At 36.7% G+C, this 17,888-nt stretch overlaps 1 pseudogene; it reads right to left on the minus strand.

Moving 5' to 3' along the window:
- Positions 1 to 14,080: 14,080 nt before the first annotated feature.
- Positions 14,081 to 14,989, minus strand: LOC116882653 (annotated as a pseudogene).
- Between the last annotated feature and the right edge of the window lie 2,899 nt (positions 14,990 to 17,888).

The raw sequence follows: 17,888 nt of genomic DNA on the forward strand, positions 1-17,888 counted from the left end.
GAAAATATTACATGAAATATTAAAATAACAGTTTGAATAGAAAAAGAGCAATGCTGCCTGGCAGGAGAATATTAATTGATAAATGAATCCTAGAAATCAGTCATGTTAATTCAGAGAAGAAAAGCATTTTTCCAGCTATAGAAAGCAGTATCATTATTGAGAACAGACAGAAACTGAATTTAACAAATGGAAAGGATTTATGAATCAGGATTACACATGACTGCTAGCTCAAGAAAACCCTCTGAATAGTGGCTTTCATGCACAAAAGTCTAGGAATAGGCAATCCACAGTATTAGGAGGCTCCCTAGTCTTTTTAAATTTTTAATACATTCTCTCTTGAAGATTTTATTTATTTATTTGTCAGAGAGAGAGAGAGAGAGAAATAGAAGGCAAAGGGAGAAGCAGACTCCCCGCTGAGTACAGAGGCTGATTCTAGGTGCGATCCCAGGACCCTGGAATCATGACCTGAGCCAAAGGCAGACACTTAAGTGACTGAGCCACCTAGGCATCCCAGGAGGCTCCATATTCTTTTCAAGCACTCACATTCCTTTGATTTTCCTGCCTTACCACATGTGATGTGTATGGCTTTCACCCTCATGGTCACAAGGTGGCTGCTGCACTTCCACTCATCATGTCTCCCCATTTTCCAGGTAGGAAAACAGGAAAAATATAAAAGAACAAGGAAAATGTTTTTCTCCTCATGATCATTTGCATTTTTATTTTTTGATAATAATCTTCCTCAAGGACTTTGGTGTGAGACTTGTCACATGGCCTCCCCTAGGTGCAAGAGCGTCTGGGAAGTCAAGTATTTTCCTGTCTAGATTTAGTAGTAGAGGAAAGTGAAGAATAGGTTGATAAAGCTGTTGAGTGAGCCAACGTATAACATCTGCCTCAAGGGTAACTGATCTTAGCACACTGTCTCTAAGTCCGAACTGCCAAAGGAAAAAGTCCAGGGTATATTATAGGGGGCAGTAACTAAAGGTTATTGGTTTAAACACAGGAAACACTAAAATAGTAGTGAGAGAAATATTACAAAGATGGTTGGCACCTGTACTAGGGTGAATAGTGTTCCCTCAAAATTCATGACCATGTGAGGGCACCTGGGTGGCTCAGTCAGTTGAGCATCTGCCTTGGTTCAGATCATGATCCTGGAGTCCTGGATAGAGCCCTGAATGGGACTTCCTGCTCAGCAGGGAGCCTACTTCTCCCTCTCATCCCCATTCATGCATGTGCACTCTCTCTCTCTATCAAATAAATAAAATCTTTAAAAAAAATTCATGACCATCTAGAACCTCAGCATGTGACCTCAGGGCATGGCCCCGCTGATAACTTGGTTTTGGACTTTGAGCATTTAGAATTGTGAGATAATAAATTTCTGTTGTTTTAAGGGATTTGGTTTATGGTACTTTGTTATGGCAATCCTAGGAAACTAATATAGGGCCCTACTGTGAAGTTCATAGAATATCAGATTTAGAATTGAGTAATTATACTGTCAACCAGCATCTCAAAGTGTTCTCAAGTGTCTTAGAAGATGTTGGAGGATGTTCTGCGGCAAATGATTTTGATGGAGAAATAAATTTGAGAAGTGCTTCATATCTTAGCTCTAACCTGGAAATTCACACTGAGTTTTTGGGACATCAAAGGTTATAAGAAGTAGAGAAATTAACTTTACTCTGTTTACCCTATATTTTCCAGGTATATTTGATCACAGATTACTGTTTTTCCCTCATCAAACAGCATGTAATGTGTCCAGATACCTATGTGTTCTGAGGATCTTGGATGAGAAATACTAATGTAAAGGACAAGTCCCTGAAGGGGTGGTATGACCAGTGTAACATTTAGGACAAGGGATCCTGCAGAAGTGTGTAAGATAACATGGAGAGGAAAGGAGCAGAAGGCAGGGAGAACAAGTCACAACAGGGAGCGTGGTGGTGACAAGAAAAAGATTAGTGAAGGGGCGCCTGGGTGGTCCAGTCGGTTGGGCGTCTGCCTTCAGCTCAGGTCATGATCCCAGGGTCCTGGGATGGAGCCCCACATCAGGCTCTCTGCTCAGTGGGAAGCCTTCTTCTCCCTCTCCCTCTGCTGTTCCCCCTTCTTGCACTCACTCTCTCTCTGTCAAATAAATAAATAAAATCTTAAAAAAAAATCAGTGGTACAGAGATAACCAAGTGAGAACACACAAGGTGTGAAGACATTAGCTGAATAACTCTTTCCTATTTACAAAACAATGACAGAATTAAATAGGCCTTTTTTTAAAAAAAAGATTTTATTTATTTATTTGACAGACAGAGACCACAAGTAGGCAGAGAGGCAGACAGAGGGCGGGGGTGGGGGGAGCAGCCTCCCTGCTGAGCAGAGAGCCCGATTTAGGGCTCGATCCCAGGACCCTGAGATCATGACCTGAGCCGAAGGCAGAGGCTTTAACCCAGTGAGCCACCCAGGCATCCTTAAATAGACCTTTTAGGGTGAAATTTCTTTTGTGAAATTATGGACTGGCATTCATTGTAGCCCTGTAGGAATTTCATGATTATTTTATTTTTTTAATTTTGGTTTCTTTCTTTTACTAGACATATGTAAAATATATTTTTCTATTTTACGTAAATGTGATAGTCCTTTAAAATAAATTTATTTATTTATTTACTTAAAAGAGAGAGAAAGCATGCACGTGAGGAGGGCGAGGGGCAGAGCGAGAAAGAGAGAATCTCCAGCAGACTCTCCACTGAGCACAGAGCCTGAGGAGGGGCTCGATCTCATGAACCTGAGATCATGACATGAGCTGAAACCAAGAGTCAGACGCTTCACCAGCTGAGCCACCCAGGTGATGCAGGTGGCATTCATTTCTAAGCAAGGTCTAGTTATCGGTAAATTAGTTTAAAAGGTTTACCTAAAAAACATCTGTCATAAACTTGTTTGTACCACCTCCCTTACTTAACATCTGTCTAAAATTAATATCAGAATATTCTAGGCTTTGATGACAGGTAATTCTCTGGAACTTTCTGCTGCCACTGCACCTAACAATTCTAAGCCATGGTGGTTACTCCAGGTTGAGTGCTATAGATTTGTTCTATCCCTACTTGAGGGAACAACTGAATAAGAAATGGCAGTTGCATTTTAAATTGAGGTAACATTTAGAAATGATTTAAGAAACTTGATTAATGACAACACAGACTTTTAAGATTTAGTCATTAGGAGGCTTGTTTTTACCTTTTTCATGTTTGTAGCAGGTTCTAAATAATGTTCCATCAACCTATTATAAAGCATTTATAAATGGCATTGCATAGAATTATTTACGTGTCTCTTGAACATGATAAAACGCTTCTTATAATAAATTATTATGGAAAAGGCAATGCTATTAATCATTCATTAAATGTTAATAACATTTGTCAATGTTTATTTCCCTTAAAGTGGCAAGAAAAATAGATATTTCATATTGAAAAATATCAACTGAAATAAGGATTTTACTTTTTTCAGATTTGACTCTGGACTGAAACAGATTTTTACCTTTTAAAAATTCTAGTTACTGACATTAGTATACATGAAAAGAACATGTTTGAATGTTTTATGATACAGTCTCCACAATAAAGAAGTCTGTGAGAATATAATACATAAGGAAAAAATTAAAGTTGGATCATGCACTCTAATTTTATTTTTTATTTTTTTATGCAGTATAATTTTAAAACATCCTTTGTATTCTTTAACAAAGAAAGGGTCTCTAAATACTTATTCACATTCTTATTTAGTATATTTATGCCATCTTCTGGTGATGATCAGTTAAGTTGGAAATATTCAAATTAATAGGTCCTGATAGCATCAAATACTTTGGTATTTTCACACCAAGGAGAAGCTGAAGAAAAGTCAAATTTGGGCAAGACTGAACAAAAGAGGCTCATTTTGAACTGTGCTTTGTTGAGTTTAGATCTTCAGGAATATAGAATTTTGTATGTATGGCCTCTTTTTCATGACAGATATTTTCTGACACAAATAAAGACTTCATGGAAATATACTATGAGTTTCATAGAAAGGCTTCTCTGTAGAAGTCCTCAAACTGAAAACAGCCAAATTGCACCTTATGAATCAGATGATTTAGCTTCATATTTTCCTCTGTGTTTATTTCCCTTTTTGATATTCTCTAACTCAGGTCTTTTAAAGCCCCTTTCAATGGAAAAATCAAGGGGTTCCAAAGACCCTCTTTGAGAAGGTAAGCTTTAAGATTCCTGAATTCTGCTTCATCTGGAACAGCTCCATGTTAATTGAATTTTTTGAAAATGTCAAACTGAAACCACTACTTTAACCTTTAATAAAGTCAAGAGTGCTGTGAGATGTTTAGAGATTTTTGTAGCTATTCAGGAGTTTCTCTACTTGTCTCTCTTCCAACCTCCATTTCAACTCCCAACCAAGATGGTGGTCTGTATAGTAACAAGCAAGAAACAGAGAGAATGAATTTCAGGAAATATTTTGGAGTTTTGAGGTACAATCATAATTGCCCTCTGGGAAATTCTCATTCCATTACTATTGGGTGTTTTATTTTAATAGGAAGGTCATAGTTTTCGTCCCTAATTGTTCAAAGAGTTGTAGACATGGCTGGCAAAATAAGAAGTATGGAGAAGTGAAATGAAGTTTACAGGACATTCATTCTGGATTAATATAACTGTAAATTAATTCCTCAAGGTAGGTATCTATGATTTGGAAAAGCTGTCATTTAACACAGCTTCAGATAGGCACAGAACCAACTGATTGGTGAAATATGTATGAAACCTTAAAGTATCTATAAGCACAAGTTCTGTTTGATTATTATATGGTATAATGAATCCCTCAGTTCTTAATTTAACATTATTTAACTAATTTGTCATATTTTTATAAAAACACATATATTTGCTGATATGATTTTATTCAGTAAAAACATCCAAAATAACACATTTTTATTATGAGAAATTTAACCATTGTTATTGAGTGCTTACTAATTTCTAGGAAGTACACTAGGTACTTTACATACATTATTGCATTTACTTCCTTTATTTGTTTAAGATTTTATTTATTTATTTATTTATTTATTTATCTATTTATTTATTTGACAGAGAGAGAGAGCACAAGCTGAGGGAGCAGCAGGCAGGGGGAGAGGGAGAAGTAGTCTCCCTGCTGAGCAGGGAGCCCAATGACGATGCAGCATGGGGCCTGGGATCATGACCTGAACTGAAGGCAGGAGCTTAATGGACTGAGCCACCCAGGTGTCCCTATTGCATTTAATTCTTAAAGCAATCCTGTTACCTATTATTTTACTCACTGTAGGCAGGGGTTATATAGATTTGTCAGATTAAGGATCTATCAGTTCTATAGATATGACCATTGATTTTTTTTTATGATAACAAAAGTAATTTAACAACACATATTTGACCATTATCATGCAATTTGCAATATCCTGCCCTATTAGTAGATTCTTTTTTTCTCAGTAGGCATAATGGGATATTTTCATATTTGTATTGTAAATAAATCTTCCATAAAGTATGAATGCTCTATATTAGAAATAAAGAACAAAAACATAAAATGAACATAGTAAAACACCAAAGTAATCCCATTTTAATTGATCAGACTAATATTTTATAATGTCACTGCTCATACCAATCACTGTTCTCATTTTACATTTGGATATATATGTTCTAAATATTAATGCACAGATAAATATATATTGATAGCTATATAGAATATGTATAGATTTTAACTAGGATCACATTAGTTTTATCACATGATATGCTTTTAAAAACTTAAGGTTAACTTTTCTTATATACTGAGAAATTACTTGAAGCCATAATTTCTAATGGTTGTATTCCATCGTATTAATTAAATTATCTGTTTCTGAATATTTATTTTCTGATACAGTACTTGATTTCTGCAACCTTAATTTGCAACCTAAATCCTGTGCTCATAATCTAAAATTTTATATCTGTACAGTGCTGTATATAATCCTCTACATGTGTATGTTTTATTATGTTAAAAATTGTGATTGAATCATATCTATATAATCTAGGGTAGTATAGTTTTATTTGAAATGGAAATATGATAAAGAGTTTATATCATATGTCTTGATGACTAATCTTAATGGCAAAGTGGTCATGGCATGGCTTTCAGGTGAAGAATTGTCCTTCAGACTTCAGCTTAACAAATTAGAGAAGAAGAGAAAAGGTGAAAGCAAATTATCAGCTATCATAAACCAGCTCAGACACTCTGTAATTCCTCCTTAGTTCTTTGATCCATAGCTAAACATACTTCTGCTGATCCAGAATACTTTCTGAATAATGACAAACATATTCAGGTACTAGTTAAGTCTACTTTTATAATGAAGTTTCTTTTTTTTTTAAGATTTTATTTATCCATTTGACAGAGAGATCACAAGTAGTCAGAGAGGCAGGCAGAGAGAGAGGAAGGGAAGCAGGATCCCTGCTGAGCAGAGAGCCCGATGTGGGGCTTGATCCTAGGACCCTGCGATCATGACCTGAGATGAAGGCAGAGGACTTAACCCACTGAGCCACCCCGGCACCCTTATAATGAAGTTTCTTATTTTCATATTGAGTTAGTCCTTTAGTATTTTTGAGCATTTTTTTTTTTTTTGCAGAGTAAATATGTGGGGGACAGAATAACCAGAACTGAGTATGAGCCATCTGTTATACACTAATAATTTTAAGGTATTCAGTGATGCCTTATTTAATGGATTTTAAGTTTGCTTTTTTGTTTTAGGAAGAAGCTTCGTTACTGACAGAGATTTAGTGTCATGAGAAAAGAATGGAAAAGGTGATATTCTGCTTGAGAATGCCTTCACATACACCTGATTGTGTGATACTCTACTGCACACCCACTAAAGCCAACTTTAGAGAGAACTTTTAATACCAGATGAGGAAGTTAAAACTAATCTAAGCCCCATTTCCAATGTTATGTTGATTCCAGATCCTCCTTTTTTGGTTCTGTCAAATGCACTGCCTTGTGTTGGACACTCAAAGCCTAGATATGCTGTACTGTGTATGCTAGTAGCCAAAACCAATAGATAGAAATTACTTAACTTTCAGAAGTTTCCATGAGCAGTAGTTAAAATCCTGAGATTGAGCAATATTTCCAAAGGCATTATAACAGTATTGATAATGACCAAAATAAAAATCAGGGTAATATGGCTTCAAGTAGAGGGAAATAAAATTGAGTGACTTAGATGAGGCTAAGTTATGAAAAGCCTCAAAAATTGGATGGAGGGGCGCCTGGGTGGTTCAGTTGGTTAAGCAGTTTACTTGTGATTTTCGATCAGGTCATGATTGTGAGATTGAGCCCCAAGTTGGGCTCTATGGACAATTTAAGTTCTCTCTCTCCCTCTCCCTCTGCCCTTCCATCCCTTCACCCCCCCCAAAAAAAAATTGGATGGAAAAGTCTAGAAGTGATGCAGCAAACAAAAGGAAGACCTTTAATTTGGCAGAATGAAAATATTTTGGGAAAGATTAATCAGGGATAATAATTTTATCTTTTAGTTGCTAGAAACTAAATAAAATATTGAATTACATGGATTAAGAACATCCTATTTTACCAAGTAAGTTCACTTAATAGAGCATAGAAGCAACCTATATAGTGTGTTCAATCATCAGTCATCAATAGGATGAGTTAAATCAGTCTTCAATCAAGTAAGAGCTTTAAGCCCAAGAAAATAAGAATATCACAAAGTAACAAATCATTCAAAAGGGGCAGATCAGGAAAAACATGAATTAATAGAATATAAACTGTCCTAAAAATTAGGAGTCTTACCTAGTTTGTACCACCATCTGAAATGGATTTCTTAATTCATTGGGCCTTATGGACCTACCGTGGAAAATGAGGGAATTGAAAATCATTATCTTGAAAGTTTCACCTTGCAATATTAATGTATTTCCCAATTCTAAGATGCGCATTTTCCACATTTTAACTTCTCTGAAATCAGGACATGTCTGTATCTTCCAGTTGACATTGTCCAGGTACCAAGTATGTTGTATTTATTGTTGCCTGCTCATATGCACTCTTAGTCATTGCTTTTAATACCATTTCAGCTGAGTTATGTTACTAAACATGTTGAGTTTCATTGCTTTACACTTTTATCAGTAATTATAATATCATGCATTTTGGAATATAGAATTATTTGGCCATGAAAATACAGTACTAGGGTGCAAATTTAATGCTATCAAAGCAAATATTTATCATTGGGGGAGTGAACACAATTTCATGGTTTTGTGCAAAGAAATATAAAAATGCTTCATGAGACGGAAGAGAGAGTCCTATCATGAGTAGACATTGCTGTTGTAGGTTTTGTTACATTCTTTTGGAATTACCTCATACTCCAAGAGATGTCACTTTAGGCAAGAGAGATTTCCAAATCTCTTGGAAATAGAAAACTTCAAAGCAAAAAAAAAGCTTGTATGACCAGATCATGCTAAAGCAAATTACAAATTGCTTTAAATTAAAGCAATATATATTAATTTTGATTGTGATCTATTTCTTCTTCAATTGTTTTAGTGAGCCTTACAATTGATGCTGTTTTAGATCTGAAGAAACTCGATATGTGATTCTAAGCAGCCAAAACGGATTTTTCAAATTTCAGGCATTATCTCACATATTTTACTCAACATGTACGATTCCAGATCTCTTATGTAGTTGACTCTTAAGTTATGCAGAGTCTTAAAAAATTGCTTTAAATGCACACCAGATTGGAAAAACAATTCTGTTTTTTAATGGGACGAATATAAGTTTTAGTTTCTACTTTACAATGTCTGCATAAAACTAGATATAGAATCAACATTATATCCAATTTTGTACTTAATATCACATGGAACTTGTGAGCAAACTCTAAACAAATGGACTGAACCACTAAGGATCATTCATTGAGCTGCACTGACAGCTGGGAATCATTAGAAAGAGATTTTCTGCCCTTAATTCAGTTGTAATTATCACACGCAAAAAGTTATGATCGGAGGCTAAATGTCATCCCTGCATCAACAATCTTGATAATTTTTATAACTTTCAATCAGTTTTCAGATTCCAAATGAAAAATCCCAGATTACCCTCCAATTATGAAGTGGCGTCAGATTCTCTAATGCCAGAGTAAAGTAGGCACAGTCCTTACCTACATATTACATAGAAGGCTAAAACTGTGAAAAACTGCTTTCCAACGTATGTGTGTTTTAAATAGCCAACTCTGCAACATTTTCCCAAGAGTTCCTTTTCTGGGCTTTGTGCGTCAGTTATTTTTCTTCATGGATGCCGCAGTGTTTTGCAATTATTGGCCATCTTTTACTCCTGATTTCCCTTGTAGAAGATTGATTAGCACAATCAGTCACTGGAAAGCAATTTTCATCACCAAAGGCAGCTTCTTTTCTCTCTTGATTAGCAGCCCTGCTGCAAGTTATTCAGCAGAAATAGATAATCCGCAAGAACACTGCCAGACGAACATTCTGATAAGAAAAAGAGGGTTGAACCTGAATATTGTTGACAGTATCCCCGGTAGACAATTGATCAATGAAGCCTTGCTGCCTCTTGGTTTTGTGATACTACTCTTTTATTTAGACAACAGGGCCTTCAGTACTGGTTTTTGTTTTTCTCGCTTTCGTATGACTCTGTGCATCTTTGAGAACACACATTTGCCCGTGATCTGTGTGAAGTGAGGGAGGATGCCTACCACATATCACTATCACAAACCGATGATTCCTTATTTCCATATGTATTCTGTCAGCCACACTAAAAGCAGTGAGTGTCTGTCTGAAGGAATAAGTCAAATAAAATTCAAGTAAACCAGGTAATTGTTTATTCCTTTAAATTATCTACTGTTACATAATAAATATTAGCTCTCCAATTTCCATTTAAAATCACTTTAGGGAGGAAATATTTGTGTTGTCAGAGGGATGAAAGGGGAAGTTCAACAGTTCTTTCCTCTGCTGGATTTACTTTCTCTGCTCAGAAAGAATAATGCATGTGGAAGCTGCAGAATAGAGGGAGAAGTTAATAGATTTTGGAACTGTACACATTAGTAGTAGGTCTATGTAGGTCTACTACTAGCAGGGCTACGTAATAGCTGTGTGGCTTTGGGCAAGTGAATTAACATTTCTGAATCTCCATTCTTTCATCTGTAAAATAAGCACAATCTTGTCAGCATTAGAGGTGATATATATAAGAAGCCCAACTCAGAGTAGCTTCTCAGTAAATGAGAGCTTTTTATTACCTGCATCTATATCTACCTACCTACCTATTTATTTATTTAGGCATCTAGATAGGTAGATAGATAAAATAGCAAAGAAGACTAAGTTGAAGCTCTACTTTCCTGTCCCTACCCGGAAGTGAAAGAGATAGAGAATCCTCATCTAAACATTTAACTTCAACATAGTTTTAGCTCACACAGTGCTGAAATACTAAGTTGCCCAAGCAGTGCTGCATCAGATGATAAAACAATCTGGCCATCCAAATCCAAATGGAGAGCCATTTCATTTATTAGACTTTAGTCTCTAAAGAAATGGCTATGTATGTTTACATAGACTCTTTCCAAAAAAGGTCTTAGATATAATTTGTATGATATGTCCCCAATCATAACATCTTATAGATTTATGAAAATAAATGCCATCCCCTTTTGTTCTTGGATCTATTCTTCATAAACTCGAGTCATCTCCTTAAAATGTCAAGTGGATCATGCTAAACTCCTCCCCAGAACTTTTCAAGGATTTCCCATTATACCTAAAATACTATTTTGAATCCTTTGGGAGCTGACCTTTGCCTTCCTCTACACGCTCTTTGCACTCCATTGCCGTGCCAATGCCCTGTCTGTGCTACTCCCTCTTGGCCTCCTTTCATTCCCTCCAACACTCAAAGGTCTTACCTTAAGGACTTTGTTCATCTTTCTCCTTGCCCTTTCAATACTTGGCTTCTTCTCATCCTTGAGGACATGCTGTACATTATTACTTTTCAGAGAGGCCTTCCTTGAGTCTTCAGTTGAAATTAGGTTCCTTGTATACTTTAGCAATACGAATTTACACTTTATACAGCACTCCTCATGGCTCTTCTCTGTGCCTACTTACGTGATAGTGTGTTTCCTCCAGACAAGTCAATATGTCTGTGCATGGGCTTTATCTCTTTCACTCAACACAGTATTCTTAGAGCTGAGCGCAGTGCCAGCATTTCTCAAAACAGATGAATTAATGCCGTCTCAACTCTCCTTTAAATGGACAGGATAAATTCAGTCAATGGATCTGTTAAAAATAAATATATACTTCTCCCCATCTGAGGATCTCCTGTCCATATGGCTTTGTTTTGCTATTTTTCTTATTCAGGTGGTTATAAATGGTTGCTATAGATACTGATATTAATCTCTGAAATGTTTTCTATAATGGAGTAAGAAAATAGTGTCATTAGGGGAATATGGTTTAATTGATGGGTAGAGGAATTCAGGGAATGTCAAGAGGACAGAGTGCTATTTGGGGCCATGGAATATGGGAGAAATCTCCTATACCAAAGTGATCAATGGATTTGAAGGATAAGCATATCCAACATGCAATTTAAATTTACTTGATATACCATGTTTATACATTATTCAATTGAATGCTGTTTAGAATCATATTCTATTCACTTTTGGCTTGGGGCCTCATGGAGTAGAGTCTATGTCTCATATTAAGTTTTCCCTTAGGATGGAGGAAAAGGAACACTCCTGAGACACAGAGTAGAGGATAAGAATTAACTTAAGGCAGACAGCTGGAGCTGGAGCTCTCCCTCTTCTCTAACACCCCTACCAGGAATTTACAAAACTCCTTGATGGGACATTGGACTATCTACAAGGATTTGAGACCAATATTATCTAGATTTTTTTAAAGGCCCTAGACTGTGTTTCTAACAAAGAGCTTAGGGTTGTTAAGCTTAAGGACATCATATAGTTGACCCAGTGCTACAAGTATAACTTATTAAAAACAAGCTTCAGATATTGATGTTAGAAATGTTGTCTAGGAATTATTTAACGATTCTGTTAACACTCTATCATCTCTGCCATAAAATAGACCATAAGCCCATTGAAACCACATGAAAACAAAAAAAAACTATTTAGTTCCTAATGCTTTACAGTTTTCCAGGATCTAGGAAGACAGCTTTCTATATCTGTTATAACGTTTTGTAACTGTAACTTAAAAAGTATGTATGTAATGAGCTAGACAATAACATGTTTTTTAATTGCACACATATACATACATACATACACACATATACATACATACATACTCAATAGACAGAGATAGAGATATACACATATCTATGCATGCATATATACAGTATATATTACCTATATCAAAATATATCTAGTAGAAGTATTATAAATGATTTCCCAAGATAACTCCTAAATGTATAGATAATAAAGCCTATCATTAAATTTATCTAACCATTTATAATAAAATCCAAATCTCTAGCTCTCTAATGTTCTAAATTAACAGCTCCAAGCTGTTATTTTTATGTTCTTAACATTAAAAAATTATACTTTTGTCACAGAAAATTAGAAATACTGAGCATAGTTAAATATATTCACAATCCCAGTTTCTTTAATCCTGAACATTTAGCATATTTCATCCCTGAATTTTTCTCTGTAAGCTTGGTATTGGTTGTTGCTCCTGTTTCTTCCTCCCTTTCTCCCCTCTCCCTCCTTCCTGCTGTCTCTTTCTTTTTTTCTTTCTTTCTTCCCTTCATTCTCTAAGTTTGTTATGTTAAAAATGTGTTTTTAATTCTGTTTACAATATAGCTCTTAAAAAATAAAAGGAGTCTAGATATTTCAAGGCAAAACAAACTCAAAGTCCACTCATGAGATATTACATATATCATGTGAAAGCAACAGTCTGATCTCTAGGTTATGAAAACTAGAATCAAAAAGTCACTACAAAGAAAATATCCAACTTTCCTGCTTGGCAAAGTTTGGGTGCAATTCTGCAAAATGTTTAATAAGCTGATTTTTCTCCATTGTGTGTGTCACAAAATGACAAAACTGAAATCCATGCTGGGCAGTTTCAATCTAAATCCATAGCTACACAAAACACCAGATACTACATTATACCTGTTAGTGTAACAATATTTTCTTAGAGAGTGGGAGGGAAGGCAAAGTGACTACAGAGAATGAAAATGTGGGAAGAAGAAATAGTGTCTACTAGATAGCATAAATTAATGGTGAAAAGAAAGCCTCAGTATATCTCCTAAGGGTGTTAAGACTATACTCCAACGCTGGAACATTAATTTAGACAGATAGAGGAAGGGGCACCTGGGTGGCTCAGTTGGTTAAGTGTCTGCCTTCAGCTTAGGTCATGATCTCAGGTCATGGTCTCAGGGTCCTGGGATTGAGCCCCACACCGGGCTCCTGCTTGGCAGAGAATGTGCTTCTTCCTCTCCCTCTGCCCCTCCCCCTGCTTGTGCTATCTCTCTCTCTGCCTCAAATAAATAAATAAAATCTTTTAAAAATTTTAAAAAAGATGGGGTGCCTGGGTGGCTCAGTGGGTTAAGCCTTTGCCTCCAGCTCAGGTCATGATCTCAGGGTCCTGGGATCTAACCCTGCATTGGGCTCTCTGCTCTGCAAGGAGCCTGCTTCCTGCCCCACCCCCCCACCTGCCTTTCTACCTACTTGTGATCTCTGTCTATCAAATAAATAAAATCTTTAAAAAATTTGTAAAAAGAGGAAGAGTTTGAGTCATTGCAATTAAGCATGAAAAGTGCAAATATGATAGAATAAGCCCAATGAAGGATTCATAAAACATGTTTGGAAAAATCTGTTTTATTTGTCCAGATGAAGAAAGAGTAAGTTTATCAATATCTGACATCCTTTGTATACTGTTGTTAGCAAATTAATAATAGCACTCCTGCCTCTGCACTTACTAATTGGGACTTCTGAACCAATGTGGATTATCCCAGGAAGTGAGGTCACCAAGTAAATCTAAACCATTTCTTTCAGTCATGTTAACCTTATCCACTCTATTCTACTTTATTTTTATTCTCCATTTTTTAGCACTTGAAGACAAGAGATTGAGTTGGCAAATACTGTTTATGGATCCCTGAAGCTGTTGACAGGTAAATCTCAGTTTTATTGAAACTTTGATAGTAAGAATGGGATTTGCAGACCGAGCAAGTATATTGGAAAGGTCCATACTAGGTGCTTTGTGAGGGGCCAACAGAGAAGCCCCTTAGTTTCTAGTTGAGTTGTAATTTTCCTCATATAAAGTTGTTCATTTATTTCTGTTTTCTCATGTTCATTCAAAACAAGACTGTTAGCTTCTTTACTTGTTTTATTTCCTTCTGTTTGGTTTTCTTGAGACACTCTATTTTATTTGGTGAGGATGTCCCCTTGACTCCTACTATAGGAATAGGTTATTTTGCTGCTATATTCCTGAAGGTCTAGGTGGTTGGTTTACAAGGCATGTTGAAGACTGGACTCTAGGGACAGTAGGCTTTGGTCATGGAGAAATGGTTGGTTGTGTGGCACTTTGAGACATGTTTATACTCGATGTACACCCTGAAATTTCACTCACATTTACTTGTGGTACAGAAACTTCACTAGCCTGAGTGTTGGTCACAGATGTTGCTGTTACAATTGGAGCAGAACTCTTACTGTCCCAGGAGCTGTCAGGACAAGTCAGTGGACCTGTCTTCAGAGCACTAGAAGGTTAATGCATAGGCATGAAGTTATCACTGTCCACTGAGAAGTAGAGACTATGGTCACTCAGACATATCAATCTTACATCTTCTGTTGAATGATTTTACCTTTTCTGAGGCACATGATTAGTCATTGAAGTTGAATTGTTTCTACATGTGCTACAGCAACTTTCGCATAAACTTCAAATAGTTTGCTACTTATGGCATGCCTATAAACTGTATCTGTGAACAACTGAATATCATAGGGTAAAGTAACACTGAGATTATCAGAGTTTTTTTATTTTTTAGACACTAAGTCAATCACCTCTATAGTATGAAATTTTTTCATATTCTTTCTCATCCTCCTTTTCAATCTTACTGTGGGCCAGTTTTCTCCCTTCCCCTGGATGAAATTTCTGACATGACTTCTAGTTTTTCCAGTCCCTCCTAAACAATAATAAAAAATTAGTCTCTTTAAAGCACTGACAAGTTCAATATCATCTCATAATGACTCAACTCCAGTCTAGTGGTATAGTAGTGGTATTTCAATTGCCAAACTTATTCAGAGTTCAAGTTTTCTCCCTCCTGAGCACAGAGCTTCTTGAGTATTGGAAGCCCATAACAGGAAAGGACAGAAATAATAGCGTCTTATCTTCACTGTTTGTTGATTACTATATGGCTGACCCCAGGGCAATGGTGAAAAGGACATGAGCTTAAGTGGCTAGACCAGTTGGAATCTGGTGTTGGGGCACTTTGGCGATAGTCTTTCCTTCCCAAGGGGTGAATTTACAGGGTTCTTAGCAATTTTCCTATTGAAGACCTCCCACTGCAACTCCTTGGTGGGAGGAATGCTTTTTGACTGGCTGGCTATATCCAAATTCACCCTTGGCCTCTGGGCATTCAGCTCTTTATAACTGGGGTCCCTATGTATCTCCAATCAGTTGTCTAGGTCAGAGTTAATATTGATAAACCCAGATTGGATCCCTTTTTCCAAGTTCATATTTGGTCTCCGGGAAACTGCTCCTCCGCTCAACCTTTGTTGGAAGAGGAGCTGGCTCCCGGGACAACCCTCTCCACTCTGCCGGCAGAGTGAGGGACAGTACCAGCCAGAGAGCTTGCCTTTAGAACTAGTAGGCAGAAGTCAGAGCTTTTCCTCTCGTTCCTTGAGCTCTTGCAAACACACTTAAAGATTTTCTTATCGATCTCAAAGCTCCTATCACTTGAGTTGAGGGAAGGTGAAGCACAGCACAATTAAATATTTCTTGAAATAAATCCTCTCACCACTACCCTCCCCTGCATTCCCACCAGAATGGGTAAAACGAAAAAGAAAATACCAAGTGTTAGTAAAGATGGGGAGCCCCTGGAACTCTCATATACTACTGGTAGAAGTATAAATTGGTGTAATAACTAGAAAATGCTTTGGCATTATATTCTCTAGCCGAACATATCTAATCTCTGTGATCTAGCAATTCCACTCTTGAGGCATATATCTAGCAGACAAGCAAGCATATGTTTGACAAAAGTATATTCATAGAAGCTTTATGTTCTACGTACATACACAACAACACACACAAATATATCAAAAACACAATATTGAGCAGATGAAGCCAGGCACAAAAGTATATATACTATATGACACTATATAAAATCCTCAAAATAGGTCGTTACTCTTTGTTATGATAACAGTCAACAATGGTGAGGAGATTGGCTGGAAGAAGCTTGAAGGAGGAATCCGTGGCACTGGTAATATTCTGTTCCCTGATCTGGTGCTAGCGTTCTGCGCAAGTTTAGTTTCATAAGATTTTATTGAGCTGAACGCTTAACAATAAATGCACTTCTCTTTTGAATGTAATACTTGAGTAAGAACTATAAAGCAAAATAATACCAAAACAAGCCAACAAAAATGAAATTAACTGTCTTGACTTTTTAATCTCACCCTCTTATCTGAAAGGAGATAGGTGATCTGTTAATTGTGTAACACTCAGCATTGGTCCACCCTCTTTGCAAATCCTGCATAGATGAGCCAGCCCCTTGGCTTAGATGGAGTGGTTACCAGGCAACTATTGTTCTCTTCTCAGCCTTTGTGGCCTCTTTCTGAGCCTACAGGAAGAACTGCATTTATCATCCTGTGACATAAATGGTATGCTTGGTACAAAGCTATCAGAAACTTAGGGACCCAAATGAAGGTTCTGCACATGCTCATTGGCACAGACTGCAGGTCACAAGGTGCCCAAAGCCTTAAAACAATAAAACCTTACCAAAGGGGACCCGAAATGACAATGTTTCTACGTTAGCTTCAAGGATTACAATTCTAGACTCAATTCTGCCAAGATCTTTTGCTAATATCTCTATTAATTCATATGGGTTATGGATTGACACAATGATGAAACAATTGGGAGGGCTTTGTGGAAAATGCGTCAGAGGGGAAAAGAGATTTATGCCTTTAGCCTTTGTTAATTCTTTTATCATGATGTAGACAGGCTCTCTGAAATGAGCAAATATTTAAGGTTCTTTGAGTCTGGTTGTTCTTTCTCGTGTCCACATACATACTCTGGACCCAAAAGAGGCTGCACTGATTCAAGCAGTGCCCAACTATCAGGAGATTTGGATAGACTCTCTGAAACTGAATTACTAGTCACAGGCATGAAGATTTTCATGTTTCAAGATGCACACTGACAGATTCCTTTCGATTTGGCACTGTCACTAGCAACACACAGTATTATCAAATTTCCCAAATCTCTATTGACACTGGGTAATATTATTTACTTAAGTATCTGCATATATTATATGTGTATATGCATATATGCATATATGTACATGCACCCACATATCTGTGATGGAACTTTCATAGGTGGAAATGGCCTTCCTGACATTTTAAATTTAAAGAGAGAGAAAGCATATTGGCCATCATTTTACCTCCTACTTTTTAGGAAAAATCTTTTCAGCACAAAACGACCATTTTATTGAGTTGCTGTTATTCTAACAAAATATAAAACTGAGCTTCTGATCAATCTCTAGCAAAGAAACTCTATAAAGGAACATAAAGACAGTGGTCTCAGCTTCCTCAATTAGTTTAAAAATTGACAATTACATTAATCTCAGGGGACCTTGGTAGATACTATCTGAAATGGTATTCATTCTTTTGTTCAGAGCATTGTCTAGTGCCAAGCTAATGCCAAAGTAAATTATTAGCCATTATTTTTTCTCTCTTTCTATAGCTGGCATATGGAACAATTCCTGCAGGGGTTTTTTGGGGGGTG

The sequence above is a fragment of the Lontra canadensis genome, unplaced genomic scaffold (genome assembly GCF_010015895.1).
Source record: "Lontra canadensis isolate GAN:19392208 unplaced genomic scaffold, GSC_riverotter_1.0 scaffold86, whole genome shotgun sequence".
In the NCBI taxonomy this organism is placed as follows: Eukaryota; Metazoa; Chordata; class Mammalia; order Carnivora; family Mustelidae; genus Lontra; species Lontra canadensis.